Source organism: Sorex fumeus, unplaced genomic scaffold (genome assembly GCF_029834395.1).
Source record: "Sorex fumeus unplaced genomic scaffold, SorFum_2.1 ptg000047l, whole genome shotgun sequence".
NCBI lineage: Eukaryota > Metazoa > Chordata > Mammalia > Eulipotyphla > Soricidae > Sorex > Sorex fumeus.
Window position 1 is genome coordinate 2,781,418 of NW_026606104.1, and position 27,597 is coordinate 2,809,014.

At 44.4% G+C, this 27,597-nt stretch overlaps 1 protein-coding gene across 3 annotated transcripts in view; it reads left to right on the forward strand.

Moving 5' to 3' along the window:
• GJA5 (gap junction protein alpha 5) overlaps window positions 1–27,597 on the forward strand; it is a 41,570-nt gene that overhangs the window by 7,167 nt on the left and 6,806 nt on the right. Inside the window, exon 1 of one of the 3 annotated variants that reach the window (XM_056123359.1) lies at window positions 6,795–6,880. The exons of 1 other annotated variant lie outside the window; for it this stretch is intronic. The gene's annotated coding sequence lies outside the window, so the exon portion shown is untranslated. Of the gene's footprint in view, window positions 1–6,794; window positions 6,881–20,632; window positions 20,692–27,597 lie in introns of those variants that run through there. One more of the 3 variants, XM_056123360.1, reaches the window with a different exon arrangement.

Here is a 27,597-nt window from a genome sequence, read left to right on the forward strand (position 1 = left end):
GACCTCCAGGGAATTAGGGATGATGACTGAAGGGCTCTGGAGCAGGGGCTATTCCTCAGGTGTTATGGAGACTGATGTGAGGGAAGGCAGTTATCCTGTGACAAAGGGACAAAGGCAAGGGGATGTGAATGGCAGCTCTAAGTATATGCAGTGCATGGTCTGGTGGCTTTGATCAAGGGAGCCAATAAAGGTAGATGCACTGAAGAGAGCTATGACAATAGCCACAGCATGTTTCTTGGGTGAAACTTTATCTTTTTCCAAAGTACATTTCCACTTAATTTTGATCTTCAGCAGAGCTGTATGATTTATTGTTGCATTGCGTATGCATCTGTGTCTATTCTGTGCATATGATATTATATTTATGAGAGATTTTTTGAGCCAAATATAGGCCAAATATGTTGATCAATATAGGCCAAATATGTTGATCAATCCTCAATCTTTACAACCAATCTAGAAATTTCATAATTATTAACATTATTCTTATTTTACTTCATTTGGTTTGGGGGGCACATCTGGCAGTGTTCACTGCTGTCAGTCTTTGGGGGACCATCTGGGGTCTGGGAATCAAATCTGGGTGTGCTACATGCAAGGCAAGCATCTATCTGCTGTATTATCTCTCTAGGCTCCAGTAGTTCTAATTTTAAAAGGGAGTCAGATATGACTGTCAGAGAGGATAAAAAAACAAAAACAAAAACCTCTACTTTTAGAATCAGTACTTGGAGGCATGGACACCCAACTAAGAGAAAACAGATTAAAGGAGAAAAAGATTATTCATAGAAGCATAAATGAGCAACAAAGTCATCTGGCTCACTAAATGGTTAACTTTAGAGGCTTATATATTGAACTTAGTGGGGGAAAGAAGAGGGAGAGAAAGTGAGAAACAAATAGGTATTTGGAAAAGATGAATAGATTTTTAGGAGAACAAATGGGAGATAAGAAAGTTGGTGATAATGATTGTTTATGCAGATGCACTGGTCTTTCCATCTTTTTCATGGCCACAAAACTCTCCCAGAGAGGGGACTTATGGGAGCCTCATTTCCCAGGAGTTTCTGCTTTCATTCAGATAAAGGAATTTCAAGATTTCTTTTGCATCTGTTAAGTCTCAAATATATTCAATTTACAAGGTATTCATGCCAGTCCTGGGGTTCCAAACAGTTCTCCACTTAACAAAACAGGGTCATCTAGCTGCTGAGTGGAAGAGCCAAGACCTGAAGCACCCTGAACCTCAAGGCTATTTTCTCCAAGACCTGTCCATTTTTCCTTGAGAGTTTAACTGACTGAGCAAGAAACTAAACTTAGAACAAACAGAATAGTCTCAATGTCATCCAGACCTTTCTACCTCTCTAATAACTAGACCCCAAAAGCTAAAGTTGAATATAGAAACTAATTTGGGGAGAGATATAAAATCTGTGTCCTTGAATTAGATTGAACATTACCAACTACATTACTAAGACAGACCTGGGGTTGTTGTACTTCTATTTTACATGCAAGGAAATGTCTTTGTTTTGGAGAGATTTCTCTGACGGTACCATGAACTATCATACTTGGTAGGAAGTTCTTGGCTTTTCATTTTCTTATTTTTTCCCCCATAGACCACATAGGTACTATTCCTTGAACTTGCCTGGATGCCCTTATAAAAATAAAGAAGAGTAAACCTCCCCCCTTTTTAAGTGTAGGAGTACTGCTATTTATTCAGCCATTGACTAAGCTGATTGAATTGGGCATTAATTCCATGAACAAACCCCTTTAATCCTTTTTTAGAAAGTAGGTTGGGTAGATCAAGGAGGAATAATTCGTTAGAGGCGAAATGTGTGACACAGATATGCACTACAAAACCCTAAAAACTGCTTAAATTTAAATCAAAACAGCAACACATTCTATCTTCTTGTTCTCAAGAACTTACCTTTGACTCTAAGGAGCATATACAATGTCAAGATCTCCCAGGAAAAGGTCCTAAACACTGTTGTTGGTGAAATCCTGGGATCCCCAGAGGTCCACGAGGCTATACCCAGTTGTTGCATTATGCCTTGACTTAACTGGGATCTCTCCCAGTTTAAACTAGTAGTGGATTCCTCCTTTTCCTCTTCTTCCTCTTCCTTTTCCTCCAACTCTCCTTTTTCCTCCTCTTTCACTTCCTTCACCATCACCTCCTCACTCTTCCTCCTCCTTTCTCTCTTCTTATTTTCACGGAGGCCACAGACAGAAGTCCACTGAAAAGAGATCTTAAGTTTGTGATTCCAGAAGATCCCATTTACCTTAAACCAAGTGAAGGTATGAATGTAATTAGTTTTTCCTTTGGATTTAAAATGTGAGCTGCAGATTCACAGACCCAAGCACCAGGAAGTGTATGTTTCTTTTGCTTTCTGCTTCTTGGAACAGAATGTTCTTGCCAGTTTTGGCCACTATTTGGAAAGTAAAAGTCTTAAAGAGGATGGCTTATGTCAGTGGAATCAGCATCTTCGCTGGCAGAAAAGTGGGACCTCAACTCACTAATCAGGGCTCCAATTATCCACTTAATGCCCTCCAATGAGGCACTGGGGACTTTTTGCTCTATTTGAGGCTGAGAGAATTTTTTTGTATGTGTAATCCTTGGAGGTTATCAGGGCGGCAGCTCTTTAAACATCTGGACCACAGTGTCTTGGGATGGAAACTCAGAATCAGATTCATTGGCTAGAAGAGAGAAAATGGTTTCTGTACTTGCCTCTAAAAAGAAGCAAAAATGAAACAAGTTTTAAAATGCCACCTTTAAAGGACTTGTAGAAAATGTTGATAGCACCTCTTTCTGGAACTCTCTTACATGGTCCAAGACTATCTCTCCTATTAGAGTTAGAATCTATTCATTCATCTTGTAAAGTTTGGTTTCTGCACCCCTGACACCCAGGGTCCCATACTTCCTCTCTCATCGATGAGTTTGATGAGAATTTCTTCTACATCTTTTTGGAGAAAGTAACTGACCTTGGCCATTAGGCATACCTTTCATCTACCTATTAGCTAAATAATCTTGAGCAGGCCACTAAACTTTTGAGTCTAAATATTTTTTGCCTATAAAGTGGAAATAATAATAACAGTTCTGGTAAAATAAATGTTTCTCTTCCATTCCCCTCGATAATCATACAACATAGAAATCATGCTAAGACTCTATTGTTCCAATGATATTCTCACAGGTAAATCAACTTTATGCTTTGCAAATACATACATTTAGAATATGGTTCATTATAATGAACAAAACTAATTGTTTTGTACAACTATCTCTCTCTTGTAAGTAGAAGGTCTCTTCTTGTCGACAAAAGATGATTCTGTCTCCCTCTGAGCAACGGCCCTGTTGGTGAGAGTATTTGTCTAAGAATCCTGAAGATTGTGCATATGAGCACAAGATGGTTATCTTTTTGTTTTTTAATCTCCAAGTATAAGAGAGTGAAGTGTGCCTAGCACAAGCCCCAGCACAGTAATAAATAAATGTTGCATCAAGTTTATTTTGAATATGCTTCTACAACCTTCCCTGTTAGTTATTAGTTACAATCCTTTGAGCAGATTTGACTCTCATTCTAAATCTTCTTTGTATTCCCCACATTGTTTCCATGTGTGGGAAACTGCCCCCCATGCATTTCTAAAACCCTTCTTTATACTGAACATGAGGATGAATGAGAGGGTGTGTAGGATCTCAGTTGCTACTTCCCCCTGGCTCTCCCTTTTGTGGAGGGTGGAGGTGGGGTCAGAGAAGTGGTGGCTGTCACACTTGGTCCCTTCCAAGAATCACCACAACTCAAATGGCATTTCCTTTCATTTTGTCAGATTTCTTAGGTAAGCGTGGGTTGGAAGAACAAGCCAGACTTGCAAATCCTTTACCAAAGCAACCCAGCACTGGGTAATCTGTGTGTTCTCTGTCCCAGACTCTAGACTGTGCAGAGTGGCTACCTGGAGATCTATGGCAATTTGTTGAGTTTGAGACCCCTGTCTTCTCCCATTCCTGATTTGGATTTCTGGATCACTTCTAGCAAACAGCCAAATCCTCGCTGCTCTATTTTTCTACCTGCCTGGCAGAGTGGTGATATTGATTTCTGGGCCAGGGACCTCTCCTCAGCATTTGCATCTCAGCAGTTCTTCCCTACTAAGCTTTATCCTTTCTCTCCAACTCTGTCCCAGCCACATTCTCCTTTGGATACCCTGAGATTCTCCACAAAAACTTCCAACTCTGAGATTATCCTTCAACTGAGAAACTGACTCTCTCCTAGCTGGAGAAAATAAAATGTTTTAGAAGCTCCAGTCTCAGCAGAGTGGCTAGAACATAAGTGCAAAGCCATTGTATCAGAACAAGCTCTCTTGGAGAAGAAACTGGATACTATCAATGTTCTCTATGGTTTCACATGCTGAATGCACTCTATCCCAGGAATTTGGTCTAACCTTAAAACTCACACAGGAGGAGGTAGATGTTGTCTTGTATTGCATTGCTTTGTGTTGTGTTGTATTGTATTGCATTGCATTGTATTGTATGGCCAAGACCCAGAGACTATAAAACCAAGCTCCTGGAAGAGAACAGCGCAGAGTCCCCTGCCCCCACGCCTGGCTGTTCTCACCGGGACCCCTTGGAGGGGGCCAGGTTGAGTTTCCCTCCCCACCCCGAGAAGAGCCCTGGCAGCTGAAGATCTCTGGAGCAAGCCACAGCCAAGTCAAGACCGCTCTCCACACGTTTGGACGAACCTCATGCATGAAGAAACTGACAGAGGAACCCAGGTGTGCAGGACCCAGGGCTGAGATCTCCAAGTCTGCTCGGATCAAGACAGGGCCTCCTCCACCCAGATGCCCTGTCTTCCAGTAGTTAGGCATTGCACCCACCAACTGCCCCTGGCACCGTGTTATCCCATCAATGGCCAAGACCCAGAGACTATAAAACCAAGCTCTTGGAAGCGTGCGGCCGCAAATGCAGCCACATGACATCTTATTATCTAGCTCTTACTCTTGGAGAACCCGGCAGGCTACTGAGAGTATCCTGCCCACACGGCAGAGTCTGGCAAACTCCCTGTGGCACATTTGATATGCCAAAACCCAGTAACAATGATGGGTCTCATTCCCCTGACTCTAAAAGAGCGTTGAATGTGGCACTTTCTAAAATCTCAGGGCTAGGACGAAGGAGACCTTACTGGTGCCTGCTCGAGGAAATCGATGAACAACAGGATGACAGTGATACAGTGTATTGTATTACATTGTGTTGTATTGTTTTACACTGAATTGTGTTGTATTGTATTGCATTGTGCTGTGCTCTTACACTGCATTAGATCCTGCAGTCTCATCCATGGGATCAGCTTCCAGACATTGCTCTGAGTGCTTTACACATTCTTATCAGTCCACATGACAACTCTAGCAGGTAGTTATTATTATCCCCAATTCCCAAGTGAGGACACTGGTTGCATAGAGGTTGAGTTAACTCCTCAATGTCATATAGCTGGTACCTGGTGGAGTCAGGATTCAAAACCAGGCACAGTTAGCCTCAGAATCTCTAGAGAACATAGGAAAAGTGTGTGTGTGTGTATGTGTGTGTGTGTGTGTGTGTGTGGTGGAGAGAGAGGGTGGCAGGGTACATAAGGGGTACTGACTAAGGAATGAAAAAGCCATATGTTTGTTTTCCACAGGGCTTGTCCTCTCTGGACACAAGGATATTAGGTGCCATGTTCATTCCCTTCTTGATGATTCAAAGTTTATTCATGAAAATCATTGGTGTCTAAAGAAACAAATGGTTTTGCAATATGCTGGCATCCTTGTGGCTGGTCCTGCATGGGAATGTGGTGACATTGAGCAAAAGAATCTGTCTGGGTTCTGGTTTTGCCTCTGTCACCTCCTTTTACTGTGTGTGACACTGACAAGTATCCTTGACTCTGTGGGTCTCAGTTTCCCTGACTAGTCCATATGATCTCTAGGATTTTCTTCTGGTTCTCACAATCTGCCAATCACTGATCTGTCTAATTTTGGTTCACTTAGAGGGGCCTCACTCACTGACATTTATTGCTTCTTCTGGGGCTATGGCAAAGTGCTTAAGTTGAGGAACAGAGGAAAGGAGCTGGAATGAGAGGAGTGGAAGAGAGAGAAGGGCTTCACAGTTCCTCAATTTGCTCGCTTATGACATGTGAGTTAACAAGAAACAAACTTACTTCTGTTTGCTCAGTTCAATAGATAAATATGACTATCCATCCATTATCTACCTATATCAATATTATATCTAATTGATACCTACATCTGTATCTATCATCTCTCCTCCTACCGATCTCTCTGTCTCTCTTACCTGTGGGGGATACTCTCTCTGGTTGTGGCTTGTGAGCCCTTTGTACCAAGCTGCTGCTCAGCTCACTGGCATGGGCACAGCAAAGGTGCCCCCAGTCCTGTGTGGCAAAGTGCACCCATTGTTTCTGACTACAGGAAGAGGATGGGGAAGAGGGCTCTTGGGTCCTGCCAGTTTCCCAGGGCCTGGAGCGGGCTGGGCAGTGGGGTGGGCTGGCACAGGGAGGGAAGAAGCACCCCCACCAGCCAGAGGGAGAGATGACTGCGAGAACTGTGAGCCACACCCGGGGAAGCCAGTGGAAGCGCTGGGTGGCTGCAAAGGAAGGGCTCCGGCTCCTTCTGGGAGAAGCAGCCAGGAGGTAGAGGGAGGAAAACTTTTTAAGTGAGGAGCAAAAGGAATCTAAGAGTGCAAAAGAGAGAGGGGAGGGGAGGGTTGTGGGGGGAAGGGGGAGGAGAGAGTAGGAAGGAGTGGGAGGAGGGAGGGCGACGGATCCCGATTCAAAAGAGGGTGGAGGAGAACAACTGACAGGCTCAAGAGCTAGAAGAGTGGCGGGGAGAAGAGGCGGCAGGAGCAGGCGGCCAAGGCCACTCCAGGGAGGAGAGGAAGGAGGTAAGAGCGACTTGAATTTTAAGAGCCAGAACCTCCAGTGGATGGGAAGTAGCCAGAAGAGAGCCTTGACTTCCAGGCTGGACAAGGGCAACGCTCTTTGTACCCATGGGTTCATTCCCCACCCCTCACTATTTGCTGAGAGATCTGGCCACCTAAAAGGGCAGTTTCTAAAGCTGCAGATGAATCACTTACTTGCTTTGTGACAAGCCATAGAAAAGTGAGCACCAGGCTGGGGACTTAGTCCACCCTCCCCCCCGTAGTGTTGGGCTGTCTGGGGGCCTGGTCGTAGTGGGTCCAGTCTGTTTCCAGGTCCTTCTGGAAGGTGGAATTGGTTCTTGAGAAACAAAAACCATCCCTGTTGTATGATGCCTCCTCTAGGCGTGGAATCTTTTGAAATGCTTTCCCCAACATCTAGGGGAGTGTTTTGATTTTTTTTTTCTCCTAAGGCATGTTGTATGGTTTAAAAATATTCCCTGCTCAGTTTCCTGCAGAGTGTCATGTCTCTGGCCTGCCACTCACTGTCAGAGGGGACTGGGAGACAGGGAGGAGGCAGGAGAGTGCTCAGGAGGTCCCTTTGCTCCAGGGGCCCTGGCAGGGCGTCTTTGTCAGTGACTTGATCCCTCCTGTGCAGTCAGATTTGCAGGTTCTGAACCAGTACACAGGTCCAGAGAGTGGCTATGTGACCTTGGGTCGAAAACTTGCCTTTTCTGGGCTTCAGTTTTCACATCAAAAACCACTGTATCACAGTATCACTGTAATCCTGTTGTTCATCGATTTGCTTGAGCAGGTGCCAGTAACACCTCCATTCGTCCCGGTTGCATGCTAGTGTAGCCCGGTGACATATTGGGGGCTCTTTCAGTGTCAGGGGAGTGAGGACCATCATTGTTACTGCTTTTGGCATATTGAGTATGTCACGGGTAGCTCGCCAGTTTCTGCCGTAAATGCAGACCCCACTTATTGCATTAAGATTAGCGTGCTAGACTCTGGCCTGAGAGTTGGAGCACTGTACAGGAGTCAGGAGCCTGCACAGGAGTCAGGAGCACTGCATGGGAGTCAGGAACACTGCAGTGGGGTTGGGAGCACTCCAGGGGAGTCTGAAGCACTGCAAAGGAGTTGGGAGCACTTCTGGAAAATAAGAAGCGCTGCAGAGACTGAGGATCACTGCAGGGGAAGTCAGTAAGATGGGGAGCCATGAGCAGCACACGGGGAGTTGGGGGAGGAGACAAATCTTGTGGAATTGAGCAGAGACAAGACCCATCCAGGCCTGAGCCTGCTGGTCTGGGGTGGGGGGCTTACAGCTGGGTCGCAGCTGGCCTGAGGGTCCCCAGTCTGACTCACATCCACAGGCCCAGTGGCCCTCTCTCTCCCTGCCTGGCTGGACTCCAGCCCAGCCCTGACTCTGGTCTCTAGTAGTAGCTCTGACCCTTCCACGCTCTGCCAGGGGCCCAGGTGACACAGCCCCTTGGAGCTTCTCCTCACCCCATCTCTCTAAGCCTCTCCCGCTACCTCAGCTGCCACAGGAGAGTCCTAGCACTGTGGCCCGTGTCATGAAGCAGTCAACGGTGCACCTGCAGGCTTCTGGCATTACCCAAGGCTGCCCTGCACATATACACCATCTGTGGAACCAGGCCAGGCTGTCCTGCTCTGGCTCCACTTGGTACCGCAGGGCTGTTCCTTCGAAGTTCAGGCCCCAAGCCTGCAGACCCCACACCCAGGGGTTCTTAGAGTTGAGATACATTGATGTGGCCTTACTCAGATTGTGTGTGTGTGGGGGGGGCGGGGTGGTGATGGTGGTGGTGGCAGTGGTTGTGAAGGTAGGCACATGAATTAAATATTTGCTGGTATTAAATCATAAATGAATCATATAAAACCATGTTCCTAAGACGCTGTACTCTCCCACAAGGTTGGACTCTCCTAATGAGGCTCCTTGGACTCATGAAGGGAGAAGGCTGAGAGAAGGGAGTGGACATATAGAGGAGAGGGCATGGTCCCTGCTCTGCTCACACACCCTTGCTCCTCTAGCTTCCTTCCTCAGCTGCATTTGCCCATCCTCATCCCCTTGCAAATCTCTCTGCTTCTTCCACTGAAATAGTTCCACAACCAAATCCTCTGCCAGGGACACTGCCTGGTGAAGATTCGGGTAGCCTGATCAGGGGTTCTGGTGGAGCCCATCTCCTGACCCTGTAAAGTAAAGCTGGGACAAGGTTGGACTCTCCTAAGACTGGGAACAAGCCCGCCAGAGTTCTAATGGTGCCATGGCTCTGCTCTGCCCACTTGGGTGTGCATGCCTGGGAAAATGTTTGCAGGACAGGCTCTCCTGTGACTCAGCTCAATTCTTTAAGACCCCAAGAACAACAGGCTTCCCGAGATGGCCAGTCACAGCCGATCCAAGATGTGCCTTTTGGCCTGTGGTCTCTCTAGAGTCAGGTGAATGGGGCCCTGTAGGCGGATGAGACACTCACCACTGCCTTTGTTGTCTGAAAGAAGGAACAGTGAGGGTCTTACCCAGAATTAGGGTTACTGGAAATAATCTTTCTATTGGGGAGACTGAGTGGCAAGGCAGCGCAAACATCTAAACACAGAGTGTCTGGTCTTTGTCAAATGAGTCACTCTCTCTTCATCCTGTGTTTCCCTTACTCTCTCCTTAAAGTCTGAGGTCTTGTCCACTCCTGGGCTCAGAGTTACCGGCCCATTTGACTTCGTGCTTTTTGAAACCCAAATGTTCATAATTTCCCCCCTCCAATCCTTCCCAACAATATAGGGAGGCTCTGGATTCATTAGGATGATCATTGATAGGCTTCTAGAACCTGAATCCAGCCAGGTAGCTTCAAAACTCAGAATTACAAGAGAGGGCAGGTGTGATTAAGGAGCAGGACGCTGCTACCTCTCAGGTCACAGAGCAGACAACTTGCTACTTCTCCAAGCAGAATGAAGCCAACTTCAGTCCTACCCTGTTGGGTGTGCCTTCTGATGGGGACCAGATGCATTAGAATGTGCTGCCACTCTGGGGACCAGTCTCTGTCCTGTTTTGGGAGGAAGACTTCTGCCGCCTGAGATTCCAGCAGCTCTTGGTGCAGTTGAGCTGATCCAGTAGAGGAGACATGCTCAGGCTTCCAGGAAGGCTTCAGGTCTTCTAGAAAAGAAGTTGACTCCCTTCCCTTTGTCAGAAGCTTTTGGTTCTTAGAGAATGGCAGCTTAAGAGCTCTTGGTGAATCAAGTGTTTCTGACTTATTAACAAATCATGAACAAGAAAATGTCGCATTTAATAAGTCATTCACCCTCACAAGGAAACCAGGAGCCAAGTCTTAAAACTAGTGCGGAGAGACTTTGGTGTAGATCTGATTGAAGAGGAGGGAAGAATTGGGCACTTGGATTCACATTTGAGTGAGGTTTTCAGAGGGGTGACCTGGAAAAAATTATTGAAGGTCTCTGATCCTCATTTCTTTACCTACCAACAAGTTTAGTACTTTTCTTGTAAGGTTTTGTCAAGATTAAAATAATAATGTGGGGCTGGAGCAATAACACAGCAGGTAGGGCACTTGCCTTCTATACAGCTCTCCTGGGTTCCATCTCTGGCACCCCATATGGTCCCCTGAACCCACCAGAAGTGATTCCTGTGTGCAGAGCCAGGAATAAGTTCTGATCATTTCTGGGATGTGACCCCAAAACCAAAAGACTATGAATTGCATCTCAATTGATGCCCAGAACTTTCCACAGGGAAACCTCCCCCATGGTATGGAATTCAGAGGGACTATTTCTGTTTTATGACCACAGATTTTGCAGGAACATTACTTTTGACTTCTAAACTGTGATGAATAAAGTCGGGCTTAGCTTTTGGACTTGCCACTTACTTGCTGCACTGTCACGGCTGAGTGCGGCCCAAACTCCCCAGATGTTCTTGTTAGAGCTGGATGAGCCTTAGAAGCTCTTGTTTTATTATACCTGGGCTGAAGCCTAGGGAGGGACAATATCTTGTCTACAGTCACAGAAAAACAACTGGAACTAGAAAGCGTCTTTCGTGAGATAAAATTCTTGTGATCATTGATAGGTTTCTAGAACCTGAATCCAGCCAGGTAGCTTCAAAACTCAGAATTATGAGAGAGGGCAGGTGTGATTAAGGAGCAGGACGCTGCTACCTCTCAAGTCACAGAGCAGACAACTTGCTACTTCTCCAAGCAGAATGAAGCCAACTTCAGTCCTACCCTGTTGGGTGTGCCTTCTGATGGGGACCAGATGCATATGTGCAGCAACTCTTTAAGGGGAATCAAACGAAGTCCATGTGACGGGTCCTCTCATAGAGGCCATTTCCAGGCCTGAAAACTCAAGATGGGCAAGTGTTAGGCTGGCAGGGTCAATTTGGTCAAGAGGGCAGAAATCTGGGCACAGCCCCACGTGGTCTTTCCTCTCCCTGCTGCTCCCCAGAGCCACACTGTGATCAAATAACAAACCGGCAAGTACCTGGCCACCTACCTCATCACTCCTGTTTTCTCCACCTAGAGAGGAGCCTTCCCCACCCACCCCCTATAAGGTCACACCTGTCTGGTCATACACACACGTCTACGCCTAATTTAATGTCAATGTGAGTGAATGCTTCCTGCTTCCAGATGAGGAGGAGATAGAGCGATGAAGTCTCTTTCCAAGTCTTACTATCCCAGCACTCTCTATGGTCCCCTGAACTCCAACAGAAGTGATCCCCAAGTGGAACCAGGGGTAAGCCTGAGCACAGCTGGCTGTGGCCCCAAACACCAAAATAAACAAACAAATGAATGAATGAATGAATGAATGAGTAAATAAAGACACTCTACCACCCCACCACCCTACCCCACCCCCTCTAGAGGGTGACACAGGCGGCCTCTCATCTCGCCATTCCTTAAGAACCAAGAGTGCCACTCAAGATTTCTGTTTCTATTTCTCATGTACTGGTTTTACATCAGTGGAACACCAGAGCCTGCTGTTTGGCCTGCTGAGAACCCGGCGGTAGACACTGCCGAGGCCAAGATCACTCACTGGCTAAAAAAGGAAATAACGTTGTATATGTGAAATCTGGCCAAATGATGGCAGATGCTGACGAGTCTGGGAATCCTGACTCTTCAGCAGTATGGGCCAAGGGCCCGTGTCATCATTGGTTCTAGGAACAGTGTGTGTGTATGGGGGGGGGGGGGGGAGGGAGGGAGGAGGGGATGATGAGCCAGTAAGCTAGAGGCTAGAAGGAAAACTCTAAGCCTCTTAGGGGAAAGTGGGAAAATCCCTTAGAGAGAGTTAAGAGACAATGTGGCACATGTTTGTCCCCAGCTGTCAGTCCTTAGAATCACTGTTTTCTTGGAACTGACAATCTCTGTAATCTTTCCCAGTTAGACACCCAGAGAAAATGTAGGGTTAGAGTCAGGCAAGTTAATTTTAGGGCTAGTTGTGTCACTGTGTACAAGTTAATCCCTGAACCTTCCCTCTTTCCTCTGTAAATGCAATATCACTTTCCTAGCAGGGTTAATATAAGGTTGAAAAAAAAATTGTAAGGAGCTTCACACCCAGAAGACATTCAACTTGTTACTGTTACTACCATGAACTTCCCTGGTCTGTCTTTCAGCTCTACTATATTAGTAATCTATGACAACAGTTCTACTATGTTAGCAATCTAGAATTCCTTCGCCATGTGCACATGATGAAGGAATGCCAGTATTTCATAAATAGAGTTTTCTTAATAGCTACTAGATATTAATCACAACCCAGGAAGATTAATGGAGTCCTCCCAATATTTCATAGTAATTGAATCTCTCCATCCACCACCCTGTAAAAATTTCTTCTAGTGTTTTGAGAAGAAAATGACTTATCCAAGCATAATTTCCTTTTTCTACTCTGCTCTCTCCCTTCTGCTTTTTGGCTTTGAAACAAATGTCTGCCAGCATGTGTCTCTGAGTGGATCACTCTGTCCTTGCCAGAATAAAAATAAAATTAAATTGAAAGAGGAGTTCATGATCTGTCACTGACTGGGGTAGGAAGAAAACTAAAGTGACAGTGTGTTTGTCCCCTTCTCCTTGTCTCTCTTCTTTCCTTTTCCCTTCTCTAGTGATCAAGGTTCAAGGTTTGGGGACTTCTAATTCCTGGAAGCTTGCCCTCTTGACCCACTTAATAGCTAGAGCTGATTCAGAAGCCCCGTTATTTCCCTAGGCTGGAGTAGCTATCCCAAACCCATATCAGGAAAACAGAAATTCGAGATGTAGGAATTACTTTCCTCCTCCCAGTCACTTAGCTCACTACCCAAAAGGTCACTTCACAAATTGCCCCATGGCAGCAATCTGAAGTGAAAACTGACCAACTCTGGACTGGTAAATATTTTCAAAGAAGGGAATGATGGAACTTGAGGGAGTCTGGAGCCATCATGGGGGGGGGGGGTCATTGCAGCCAGATAAGAGAGGAACTGGGGTGTTCCTGATAGGGAGATTGGGGAGATCAAGGTAACACCCCTGATCATCCCAGAAAAGAGTTAGAAGAAAAGCCAACTTTTGAAAGATGTTGTGAGAACAGATGAGAAAATATGTTTGGGAAATTGCAGAGTATCTTTAGGTTTTCTATGAATATTTTTATGTCATCTGCAAATAATGATAGTTAAACCGCCTTATCCCTTCAATTACATTTTTTTTTTGCCTTCTTGCTATGGTGAGAACTTTCAAAACTATAGTAAGCAGTAGTGGAGAAAGTGAGCATCCCAAGGAAGATTGGTACTCAGTTCAACAGTTGGGATAGAGAAGAGACCAGTATGACAATGATAGTTGAAAGTGATCATTCTGGGTAAGAACTGCTTGCTGAAAGTAGGTAAAGGAGCAAACATGATAACCTCTCAGTATTTGTGTTCCAAACCATAATTCCCAAAAAGGAGAGAGAGAGAAAGAAGAAAAGTGCCTGCCATAGGGGCAGGCCTGTGGAGTGGAGGCTGGGGGCTGGCAATAGGGAAACTGGGGACATTGATACTGTGAAATGTACACTGGTGAAAGCATGGCTGTTAGAAAACTGTATGACTTAAACCCAACCATGAACATCTTTGTAATTGTGTATCTCACAGTGATTCAATTGAAAAAAATAATAAAGCGGGCATCTTTGCCTTTTAACTGGTTTCAAAGGGAAGGTTTTTGTTGTTTTGCTGTTGTTTTGTTGTTAGTATGAAGTTGGCTGTGGATTTGTTGTAAATGGCTGATACTGTCTTGAGGAACACTCCCTAGATCCATATTTTATCGAGGGCCTTTAAATCTTGTATAGATGTTGAACCTTGCCAAAGGATTTCTCTGTTAATTGATGTGACCACATTATACTTTTCTGGGCTGGAGCGATAGCACAGTGGTAGGGCGTTTGCCTTGCACGCAGCCAACATGGCCGACCTGAGTTCGATTCCTCTGCCCCTCTCGGAGAGCCTGGCAAGCTACTGAGAGTATCTCGCCCGCAGGGCAGAGCCTGGCAAGCTCCCCGTGACGTATTCGATATGCCAAACACAGTAACAACAAAGTCTCCAATGGAGACGTTACTGGGCCCGCTAGAGCAAATCGATGAACAACGGGAGGACTTTACCTTTACTTTTCTTGATACGGTATGTTACGTTAATGGATTTGCATATGGCAAACCATCCTTGCATCCCAGAATGAATGCCACTTGATTGTGAGATGTGATTCTGTTAAGATAGTGTTGCATTTAGTTTGCTAAAATTATTTTGAGACTCTTTTCATTAATGTGGATCAAGAATATTTGTCTACAACTTTTTTTTAGTAATATCTGTGTCTGGTTTTGGTAATAGGGTATTGTTGACTTCATAGAAGTTGTTAGCGAGGACTACTGTTAGGGAAGACTACTTTCTTCAATTTTTTGGAGAAACTTGAAGAATATAGTGAGTGAGTCTTTGAAGGTTTGGTAAAATTTACTAATGTACCCAGAAGGATCTTGGCTTTTGTTCTTGGGGAAATATTAATTTCTTTATTCATGATTGGTTATATAATTATATAATTGGGAGGTTATATAATTATAAAAATTAACTCATTTCTTCCAGGTTTTAGAACTTAGTAGTATAGAATTGTTTGTAGTAACCTCTTAAAATATTTTCTATTTTCTCGGGTTTGTTGTAACATCTCCCCTTTCATCTCTAATGCAATTTATTTGAGGTTTTTTTTTCCCTTCAGGAGTCTGGCTAAGGGTGTATCACTCTGATTTTGAAAAATCAGCTCCTGATTTCTTTGATCCTTTGTATTATTTTCTTGATCTTTGTGTCTTTAGATTCTGTTCTAATTTTTTATTATTTCCTTCTTTCTGCTTACTTTTGAATTCATTTGTTGTTCTAAGTTTTTTGTTTGTTTGGGGACCTCTCCTAGCAGTGTTTGGGGATTACTCCTCCTGGCTCTGTGCTCAGGGGTCACTCCTGATGGTGATAAGAGGACCATATGCAGTCCTGGGCACCAAATTAGGGTCAACTACACACAAAGAAAGTGTACTTCCTTAACCTCTGTACTGTCTCATTGGCCTTGGACCCTTTTTCTAATTTCTTAAGATGTGAGGCTAGTCTCACAGATTTGAGCTTTTCCCTCTTTTCTGATAAGAGCCTCTATTCCGTGAAACTCTGCTTTAGTGTTGCCTTTTCTGTGTCCCAGTGGGTTCTTACAGTGTGTCTTCATACACCTTCATTTCAATGGATCTTTTTATTTCTTCTTTGAATCATGATGCAGCATGTGCTCTATCCTGGTGAATATTCCATGGAAATTGAAAAAATAATGTATATTTGGCCTTCAGCAGGTGTAGAGTCCTGTGTATGTCAATCAGACTCATTTCTTCCAATCCCTCATTTAGGACTCTTATTTCTTTATTGATGTTGGGTCTGGTTTATCTGACCTATGACAAAAGTAGGGTTTTAAAGTCTTCTACTACTATTGTGTTGCTATCTTCAGACCACTTAGCAGTTTCCTTATAAATTTTGTTGCCCTTTTATTTGAAGGATAAATGTTGATACGGGTTAAGTCCTCCTGCTCTGTTGATCCATAATCATACCCATAATCCATCCCCGTCTCTTATTATTTTCTTTAACTTGACTACTAGTTGTTTGACACAAGTACGACCAGCCTATCCTTTCTTAGTTTGCCTGACTGTTTCCATCCTTTCATTCTGAATTTGTGTTTATCACAGGAGATCAAATATATCTGTAGGTAGAAGAAAATTATATTTTGTTTTGTAATCCAGCTAGCCACTCTGTCCCTTTTCAGTTCAGTCTCTTGGCATTTTGAGAAAATATTGCTGTAGAGAAATTTGTCACCATTTTCCTGGGAGAATTTTGGGGTTTTTTGCCATTTACTTTTTATAGGAGGTTCATTATTTCTCGCAGAGTTGCTTTGGATGTAAAAATGTCTTCATCTTTTTGCCAGATGATTTTATCCCTCCTTCAAGTCTTGGTGATAACTTTGCAGGGTAGAGGACTCTTGGTTGAAGGTTATTTTCATTCAATACTGGCTGGAGTTATAGCACAGCAGGTAGGGCGTTTGCCTAGCACACAGCCAACCCCACTGACCTAGGTTCGATTCTTCCGCTCCTCTTGGAGAGCCTGGCAAGCTACCAAAAGTATCTCGCCTGCACAGCAGAGCCTGGCAAGCTATCCGCGACATACTTGATATGCCAAAAACAGTAACAACAAGTCTCACAATTTGTTGTGAGATGTTACTGAGCAAATCGATGAACAATGGGAGGGCAGTGCTACAGTGCTAGTTTAAATGTATTATTACAATTTTTAAGCTTATAGAGCTTCACTTGAGAAAATGTGGTGCGAATTTTATGCCTTTTCCTTTACATTTAAGGCTTTCCTTCTCCCTTGCTGCTTTAAAGTTGTTAATTTCTCTCTTTGGTTCGTCCCAATTTGATTACGGTGTGTCTTGTTCTGTTTGAGTTTCTTTTGTTTGATTCTCTTTGTGCCTTCTGAATCAGTGACAAGTTTTCCTCACTAGACTGGGAAAGCTCTCAGATGTTATCTCTTCTATCAGCTGTTCTTCCCATTTTCCTCCTCTTTAGGTTTTTATAATTCTTGAAGGAGTCATAAAAAGAATTGTTCTTTTTACTTATTACTGATTAAAAGTCTTAAACTTTCTTCATTTCTTTTTTTTTGTTTGTTTCAGTCACATTAAATGGTGCTCAGGACTTATTCCTGGTTCTTTGTTCAGGGCATCAACCTGTGTGTGGTGCTGGGAATCAAACCTGACAGCTATATGCAAGCCAGGTGCTCTACCCACTGTACTATCTCTTTGGCCTTCTTATTTTATTCTTTGAAGACTAAGAAAGCTTTAATTTCTAAAGGATAAAGTAATTGCAGGCCAATTTGAAGAACTAGGCTATGACTTCAAAATTCCTTGGTATCTTCCAAGATTGGATTTTTCAAAGCATCTTGTACTCTTTTCAAACTCTAATTTCAGACCTGAGTTGAACGAAAACATAATCTCATTTGCCCTGGAATCACTGTTGCCCTCCAGCAAGATGCTGCACTTTGAGTAAACAAGCAGATTACTGGCCAATGGGACCTTTCAACCCAGAGCCATCCAATTGTCTAATTATAAATAGCTGCTCCCAAATGGGAAGATTGGTATCTTATTCTTCAACCTATTTTAATCTGTATGTATTTCATCTTTATTGATGACGTGTGTACCTATCCCCAAGGTCACTAATATGATTTTTGGCCTCTTCTATTCTGTTGCTGAGTCCCATTACTGTTTTCTTTAGCTCCTTCAATTCTGTTTCTGTGAATTCTTTAGATTATTCCGTACAATTTCCCTCAATATTCTTGAATCTCTTTTTACAAAGCTTTCCTCAATTCATTGCACATTAAGTGGAGTATTGCTTTCTTGTCATCCTTGGGTGAAATCAAAAGTTCTGAAGTTCTTGAGGATATTCCTGGACTTCTGATTTCATGAGTTGATATTTTTTCATTTCATTTCATCATCCTGTTATTCGTCGATTGCCTCGAGCAGGCCCCAGTAACGTCTCTTTCATCCTAGCCCTGAGATTATATTCAAGGCTCTTTAGGAGAATGAGACCCATCATTGTTACTGGTATTTGGCATATTTGGTACACCACGGGGAGTTTGCCAGACTCTGCCCTGTGGGCAGGCTACATTCAATAGCCTGCAAGTTTGTCCAAAGTAGGAATAAGACAATAAGATGTCATAAAAAAGTTCTGTTAAGATGTTATGAGTTGATATGGCTGAATTATTCATCTTTTTCCTCCTCTTCTTCCTCCTCCTCTTTTTTAAAATTTATTTTTTATTGAGACTCATATTTACAAAGCTGTTCATGATCAAGTTTCAATCATACAATGTTCCAACACTCATCCTTCAATTAGTGTCCATTTCCCACCTCCAATGACCCAAGTTTCTCTCCCACCCCCCTTCCCCAGCCTGCCTCTATGGCAGGCACTTATCTTCTCTCTCTTTCTCTCTCTGTCCCTCTCCCTCTCTTTTGGGGGATTTATAGTTTTCAATGCAGATACTGAGGGGTTATCATGCTTATTCCTTTACCTACTTTCAGCACTCAGTTCTTATCCAGAGTGATCATTTCCAGCTATCCTTGTTTCAGTGGTCCCTTCTCTATCCCAACTGCCTTTTCCCTAGGCACTTGAGCAGGCTTCCAACTGTGGACCATTCCCTTTTTTCCCCCCTTTTATTTATTTCTCCTAGTGCTTAATGAGAACTAAAGGGTGATGCTCTGACTTCTGGTGTCCCTGTCCACAATATCAGGTTAGGGTCTATTATTTTACTGATTTCTGGTAGCCACAAATACCTTGAAATGATTTCTTAAATATTTGCAGTATTGGTCTAGTGCCTATGGCTCTGATTTATGTGCATCTGGTTGACAGCAGGATTTGTGGCACCTGAGCCCTGTAACTGCTTTAGAAAAAGGTCTTGCTGGCCTGAGTTTTGTCCCAGCATTCACAGTTGCTGGTGTCTGTCAGTAGATGTGACTTCCCAGTCCAACTGACTTGGGCAGTGGCTGGGATTGTGATCACATATACCCAATCACAGTTGTTCAGCAAGCTGAGTTTCGCCTCTATGGGGTAATTTTTGCATTTGTCAGTGCCAATTTAAGATGACTGCTCTGAACCAGGACCTGATGGGTGTGTCTCACCTCTGGGGTATGTGCTACCTGTTGTGCAGCTCCCAGTTGCTTTCTACTGAACAGCTTCTCCCAGCTGCGGCCTGGGAGGGGGGGCAGCTGTACTTGATGCTGTGTTCTACCAGCTACTAATCTCTGACATGCTGGGACAGGTGCAAAACGGAACCTTTGGAGAACCTTTCTATTTGTTGGGTATTCTCCAACTTTGTTTGGAGCTAAAGTCTGGTGCACCCACCTCGGGGGAGCTATATTTGGTTCTGATCTGGCTGATGCTGCAAGCCTATGGATTGATGAAGGTGGGAGGGAGATGCTGTTGTGTGGAACTGAAGCTATGGCCCTGGTGGGCAGGGCCAAAACTATGAGCTTGTAGAGATGATATGTGGTTGCAACTCTCCTACTGGGTAGAGCTTCCGCTGGGACCCAGCTCTCTGGTGCTCACCTCCTTAGTGGGTGCTCACAGCCTGGCCACGTGTGGTTGTATCACTCTTTGTTGGGTTTAAGAAATCCTGAGATGCTGCAGTTGGTGTGAAATGAATTCTGTGACCACCCTAGGGCTCCATCAGTAATCTACCTGGTGTGGGGTGGGACTGAGGTGAGCCATCTAAGCTGGAGCTCAGATGGCAGTGCAATTCTACTGGGGTTGACTCACCTTCAGAATGTTGGTTGCCTCTTCCAGCCTGGAGCCAGGAGTAGCAGTGTATTCTGCAGTATTATGAGACCTTGTCTGTCTACTTTTTCACAGGTTTTTCAGTCTAAACTGATGTCCTGTGAGTCTGTTGGGCCTCCCCTCTCTCACCCTAGTTTAGTGGCATTTTCTGTCAGGTACTGGACTTGCAGTCCCTTTTCTCTTTAAAACTCTGCTTCTCCCCTCCCTGCAACCAGAGGCAAGTACTCCTTAGCTCTGAATTCTTGCAGTTCAATGAACCCCAGAGTTGAGTCTCCCTGGAGTAATGGCTGTTTTTTTTCCAGGGAATTCTCTCAGCAAGATTCCTCTAGAAATGCTGCTTTTATACATATTAAATTTTTAATACATATTTCATATCGGTGCTATAGAACACAAAAATGTTCCTTTTTTATTCATCTTGCCCTGCCCTCTCTTTACTCATTTTAGAGAGAAACTATTGGAGTGAGGGTAAATCAGAAAAAGAATATTCGTTAATAAGGTGTAAAGTGATATAAAAGTAGAAGCAAAAGTACAGGCGTTAATTTGCTGGCCTAGCCAGCACCTAACCTGAGTTTGACCCCTAGCAACACACGGTCTCCTGATCATCCTCAGTTAGAGCCCCAGAGGCCCTCCGTCACTGTTTGGTGCAGCCCCGGAAAGACCTGAGCACAACCAGATGCTCTGGTATCCCCAGAACCACAAGTCTGAACATCTCTGCACCTTCAGCCCCTCACATTGAACAGCCTGCCCAGCTGGTCATGAGTTTCTAGGAGGGGTCTCTGAAGCCCTCCAAAGAAAAGTTTAAAAGTAAAAGAGATCTGAGAAGATGGTTATATGTGGTTCTGTACATTACAAAGTTTCCTTTGGTGTCAGCGAAGTTGAGGAGGACAGTAAACCTTCAGAACTGAATGAAACCAAACTGACGTGTTGAAGTCATCCCTTAAGCAAGACCCTTTGGGTCCTTTTTTCCACAGAATTTTTTCCTTGGGAGGCGAATCACCCCTTCCCTGTGGCACATTCCATACTGTATGGTGAGTAGAATTATAGCCTGGATCCAAGGGATTGTTATTATTACTATGAATAAGTCTTTATTGAGAAACAGATTTGTGAGATACTGTCTAGAACATGTGTTATCCAAAATTAGACCCAGACTTGGTCTTCTCATCTAATTTTGCAAACTTGAGTAAGCTCCCCAGTGATCTGTGGGGTAGATAAACATAGTTCATAGGGCCAGTTTCTGCTCTAGACCCATCCAGTTCTGCTCAGCCGTGTGATGGGCACAGTTGTGAGCAGAAGAAAGACTTTTGTCTCGTGGTATTTTGGTCACCAGAGGTATTTCAGTTTCTCATGTGGCCCCTTTTCTGGCATTAGATATTTTCAGTGACCCAAATGCGGGGGTTGGAGCAATAATACATGGGCAGGGTACTTGCCTTGTATGCGGCTGAACAGGGTTGCTTCCCCAGCATCACTGATAGTCCCCAAGCCTGCTAGGAGAGATCCCTGAGCGCAGAGCTAGAAGTAAGTCCTGAGTACCACTGGGTGTGTCCCCATCCCTCAAAAGGGGAAGGGTGACGGAGAGGAAAATTTCAAGACTAGGTAAAGTGAGGAACATAGAATGGAGCTGTTGTCAAGGAACTCAGATAGATAAGATAGATAAGAAGAAAGATAGCACAAAGTGAGTTGAGCAAATGATTCTCATTATGTGTGGAATCCCTAGTGGCTCACAGTTGAGCTGACTCAGGGGGACACAGAAGTTGTTGTCAAATACTATATTAGAACAGCTCTTATGTGTGGCGCCTGAGGACAAAAATAGAATCAATAGAAGGCAAAGAAAGTTTAAGATGTCCCTAGGGAGTCTCCTGCTCACTTGCAACATGCCTTCTGGAATAGAAGAAAGGATTTCAGCCGTGAGCATGGGCTCCTGTGATGGTTTTCTGCTGCACCACGACTCCAAGGCAGCTATGGGCAGGGTGATACTGATGGTACCTCCTATTTCACACCCCACTGGGTGCTGTGCCAGAATTGATCTTCCCTCAGGACCAAGTCATGTACTGAATGTGGTCTAGCATGTGGACTGACAGTGACACTAACTCGACACTCTTCCAAAGCCTGCCACCATCTGCATGTCTCTACTCGCTTTCTCTGTTCTACTTACTCACTCTCCTAAACTCAGCTTGGTTTTAATTTTGTGAATTGGCTCATGCATTTGCCTTTGCCTAGAATTTCTCATCTCAGCAGGATGAGAAATTCTCACCCCCTTACCCCACTCACACTCCTCTGCCCCACAGACATTATCATACCTAACCTCTACTCCAGGGTTGCCACCAAAGAAGTCACCCCTACCCCTTCATCTTTGCCCTCACCCTGCCAGGACTGGTGCTCTGTTTTGGAGTTGCAGAGCCAGAAGCTCTTATATCTATTTGACTACTCACCACATTTGGTTATACTCGTATGCACACCAGAGATGGAATTACTCTAATATACGGTCTAATGGATCTTTGGGTACCTAACTTAGAGCATAAGAAGATACTCAAAAAATGCTTATAAACTTGAGTTGAATGCACATTTCAATCATATCCGCAGAAGGTCAAACATTTGATTAATTGCATAAAAGCTGACTCAACCAGCCAGGACTTAGCACTAGAAGATAGAGTCTGTCTCAAATGACTCAAAATCCAAAATGGGGCCTTACCCATGAAGTCATGGGCTCCACCCCTGGAGGTTCTCTCCACAGTTCTCCACCCTGTATTTTTTTTTTTTTTTTTTTGCTTTTTGGGTCACACCCGGTGATGCACAGGGGTTTCTCCTGGCTCTGCACTCAGGAACCACCCCTGGTGGTGCTCAGGGGACCATATGGGATGCTGGGAATCTAACCCGGGTTGGCCGCATGCAAGGCAAATGCCCTACCCGCTGTGCTATCACTTCAGCCCCCACCCTGTATTTTCGTGAAGTAGATGTTATGTTAGTGGTACTGGGAATCAAACGTACAAAGCAAGTGCTTTCCTATTGAGCCACATCCATAACTCTCTACTCTGTACCTTCTTTCTTGGCGAGGTGGTGGAGCACAGGGTGGGGTAGTGATTTGGGTTTGGGGGCTCCAGTTGGTCATGTTCAAAGGTCACTCCTGTCTATACTCAGGGAGAGTCCATGCAATGTGGGGAATCTAAACCAGGGCTCATGCATGCAAAGCACTCACTCCAGCCCTTTGAGCCCTCTCCCATCCTTCCTCAACGTTAGGATACACCGCACTTTATTGCTATTGCATTCTATTTCTTTTTTGAGGGATAAAAATAAAGGCAGTGAAGCCTGGTGACATACAGGCATCTGGCTTATCTTTTGAACTGTTGTATTGTTAGAGCCCTACAATATACCTGGCAGCCACTCACTAAACTTATTAAATGAATTCATAAAAGGAAAGGTCATTGTAGAGGAAACAGGAGGATACAAGGCAAAGAAGTAAAGAATTGTGGGTTCTGTGTTTATGTGTGGGGCACTGTACAGCCTCACAGTGGAGGATATAAGGGAAACAAGAAAAGATAGAATGCGATTATGCTGTGGAGGGTCTGTTGGGATTTATAAGCTGTGGAAAGTTTGTGGAGATTACAGCTGAAGCCATGAGATTTATGACCATTGTATTTGATATAATTTATTTATGGCATGACCAGCTTCCTTTGCCCTGCCCAACATACTTCCTGTAAAGAAATGGATCATAATCTACAAAGCTTTTTATATGCCGACACCCAGTAGTCTCAATGAAAATCTGGTCTACTTGTTTCTTGGGATGAGTGTGTGGGGTGCCTTAAGAGAATCAAATACTGGGCCTCACACATGAAGTCATGTGGGACCGAAGCTTTCTGTTGTATAGAAAGAACAGTTGGCACAGTCACGTAGCACTTGTCAGCTTCTCTGGCCTTGCCTGTGTCATCCAGGAAATCACAGAGAGGACCTTCGCCCTACTTACCACCCCAATCTCTAGCCAGGCTCTCTTGCCCCTTCCCTGTTGTCCCTGTCCTACCCCCTTCCAAAGAGACATCCTTCCCAACAGGTCCCCGTGTCCCTGTTCCTATGAAGGCCACAGTGAAGGAGGCAGCAGACAAACCCCTCTCTTGACAGGCTAGGCCTCCATGTCACATTCTTCGCCTGGAACTATTTTTATACTTCCTTGGGGACTTGCAAAGAATGATTGACAGAGTCCAGATCAAGGGGAGGGATTGAGGGGAGTTGGGAAAAAATGCCCCTAGCCCTGAAAGAAGATGCCATTTCTTTCTCTCACCATCCATCATTTTCTTCCTCTCTCTCTCCCTTTTTCTCTTCCCTACTATTCTTCCCCGTTTCTCTCCTTCTCCCCCTCTTATTCCTGTTATTTCCTCCACGTTCTTTAGTAGGAACAGTTGCTTTTTTTAGGTCCCACACCCAGCGGTGCTGGGAGTGAAGTGGTATGCACAGCCCGAGAACTGAACCCAAGGCCTGACGCAGGCTGGACACGTGCTTCCAGCTGGATCTCTCTCCCCAGACCCCCACTGCCTCTCACTCTGTTTTCACATGCTGAGCACTGCTATTTTATATCATGACATGATGGCATAGGCAGTAGATAGGAGCAGAGGCTATAGGAAGGGGGAAATCAGGGAGAGGAAAATTCTTGCCTCGAGAAAAAAAATATATGGAATGTCCTGAGAACAGAACTGATAGCAGAATTGCCATGTGATGGCTGTCTTGATCTTCTGCCTGCCATCTTAGCCATCTTGGTCTCACCTTGTCTTGATTTCAACGTTAAGGAGGCCATGGGAATCAGAGAGTAGCTGCACCTAGGCTGAATGGAAAGATTTGAAAGTGCCTACTCACCTCCCCAATAGAGGGATTTCAACAGGTAGGGGCTCCCCCCTCTTTCTTCTCACTCCTGTCTCTGAATTTCTGATCCTCCTTTCTTAGCTCATCCTGGCCTCTGTACCAGCTCTGCATCTGCTCCGTTTCTCTGGGAGGTTTCCTTAGTGTCTGGGAGTAAAATGCAGCTTCCTGGGGACCAACTAACAAGTGTGTGAGCCCACAGGAGTGTTTCCTAAAGAAGCTGAAGCCCAGCTGTGTGGAGGCCTCTCCCTCTCGCCTTTAGCTGACTAAAACCCACCAGCAAGGAACATGGCCACAAGCCCCCACTTTTCCCCTTCCTCTGTTGTCCCTCCCTCTTCTAAGATGTAAATCTGGTTACTTGTGGCCACTTGGGTCCTCACTCCCTGTCTCTTGGCTCTTTCCTGCTATTTTGCCGTGGAGGTCTTTGTGTCAGAGCAGGGGGCACTTCCCCACAAACACTGGGCCTTTGCAGCCAGGTCAGAGTGGAATGGCAGCCTGTGCTTAGACTCCCACAGTTGGCTCAAAAAAGTCACCCCTGAAATTACTGTGGTGTTGTCCAGGGGCTTCGCTGTCTACTCTATAGTCCGGATTCCTCTCCTCCCCTTTTCTTCTCTCTGCCATGTGGTCACAGAGAAGCTGCCAAGACTAGACCCCTCCGTATCCCCTAAAGTGGCCTGGTCCATCCATCCCTATATGTGTGGGTAGCCCCCTGGAGGACCAAGTTTCCTGTCACTGACCGCCTCCAGTGACTTTGGGGCCCTAATGCTGTCTGTTAACCCGCACCCTCACCCTAATGCTGTCTGCTGACCCGCACCCTCACCCTTCAGGGTTTGGTGCACAGACTTGTACCTGGCAGTGACTGATGGGACCTAGTGGCAGAGCCCACCATTGCTGGAGAAGTAGAGCTGGTGCCTCAGAGGGACCTTCCAATGCCTGTCCACTTTCTTGTGACCACCAGGGTCTGCCAAAAGGGGAAGAAGGTAGGGAATGATTATGTTGCCTGTGATCCTGGTGTGAGCTGCCCCCACCACAGCCTAGCATGTGCTTGTGGCGGACATTAGTGGTTACCATGGCAACCCATGAGGCCAGAGCCAGATGCCCTCACCTGTGCAGAGAGAGGGTAGGCAGCATTGGGCTAGCTGCAGTCATTTGGATTCCCCTTGCAGTTAAGTTCCTAACCCAGGAGTGCCCAGCCCTGTCCTCCTCCTCAGCTCTAACTTCATCACATATGTAAACAATAATCAATAATACTGGTATTCCAAAAAGTACTCAGAAGTCCTAAAGTCACTTATATGTGCTGGGTAATTCTGGGTATTACAGGAAATTGTATATCACAACTTAATAGGCATTCTGACTTTCCTATTGTGCTCTAAGGAGAGCTTTAATTGTAAACATTATAAAGCCTTCTTGCCGTTCAGAGGCTGATTCTAATGCCCCATAGTTAGAAAAAGACATTAACAAGTACTTCGGAGTAGAAATTTGTCATAGTGAATGAGAAATAGCATGAATCAAGGTTTTCAACATAAAACTAAATAGACTAAACAAAATACAAGTTTTATTGTTTAAGCTGTATGTTTTTCCTATACAGATTTTAATAACCTATGACCTCCAGCAAATGGATAAATTACATCTTATTGTGAGTAATAGTAAAGCATTTTTTCTCTCTCCTTGACACCTTTAACTGTTTTATAAAATATATATACTTCATGGCAATATCTCATTTTCACAGATACACCAAAAAACTGGTTAGGTTACAAAAATTTGTTAAGGGTTTCAGTCTGCTTACAAGTTAGTATTCACTTGTATACTTTAAAACTTCACATATGGAGTGATATGCCCCAAAACACAAATGCTGCAGATGGATCTCATGACATCCCACATATTTGTCATATTAACTCAGGCCCTCAGTTGCCCTAAAATTCTGCCCTCCCTTACTCCTTAATTTTTGTTCTCAGTTGCCTTACGGGTTAGGATGTGTCTGGAGCAGATGACTATGCCTGCCTAGCTAAGACAAAAGGAAAGCCTCAGTGCTCAAAATATACTGGTATAAGGGCAATGTCTGAAAGAGGCAGCTTTTAACCTGAGAGGGAAAAGGATGTTTCTCTCTCTTCCAAAACCTGCGAGAGCCCTCTAGGGTTAAGGAACCAAATACAGACTGGCCTACGGCCTATAGTTGAGGGAATATAGTATATAATAAGTATTATATAGTATATAATACTTCTTGGGAAAAGGTCACCTTGACCTCAATTGACTAGATATAAAAATCACAGGCTAAAAAACATAAAACCTGCATTTTTACCTCAGCCTTTACTAGGCCATTGCAAAATAACTGACCATGTTTACTCATCTGTTAATGTAATGGTGAAGGCAGAGAGAAAACTGTGCTTTATTTCAGGAACAGATCTTTTTTTGTGGAAGGCAGACTATATTCCTAAAGATGGAAAATGAAATTTCTAGTTAAATTCAAAAAATAAAATCAGCTAAACCCTTCTGAAATATGCAGTGGGTTTTGGCTCTAGGTCTTTAGATTTAGTTAAGGTCTTTTAATAGAGATCTTGCTTATCTGCATTCACCTCACTAAAAACCATTCTTCTAAAAGTCAATGATTATTTCCTTTTCCATAATATTTCTCTTCCTTGCATCCTTCATTCTTTATCCCTTCTGAGGGATATCAATATCGTATGTCCCCCACTCTAAGGCACATGGCTCAAAGAAATAATTACTGGGATTACTGGGTCTGTCTCTGCTAGCCAAGGGACCACTTGGTTACAAGGACAGCTTCAGGAATGAGGGCCATCAGATAAGGGTTTGGGCCCTCCCTTTATTACCCCATTATACTTCTATTTCTATTTATAATATTTGTCCAGTAACTCTGAGTAAAACTTGTCTTCTCACGTAGAGTCCTTTAAGCTACAGGAGTCCACTGAGATGCAGCCTGAAATGAACATACTGCCTAATCTCTACAGAGGAAGCCTAAACAGAACCTTGAGAGAGGTATCACCTGCAACACAGTGACCTTCTCTCAATAGGAAGCAGCCAGAAAATTTATGACCTTTGCTCCCCAATAGCGGGTAGAGTCTCCTGCTAAGGGA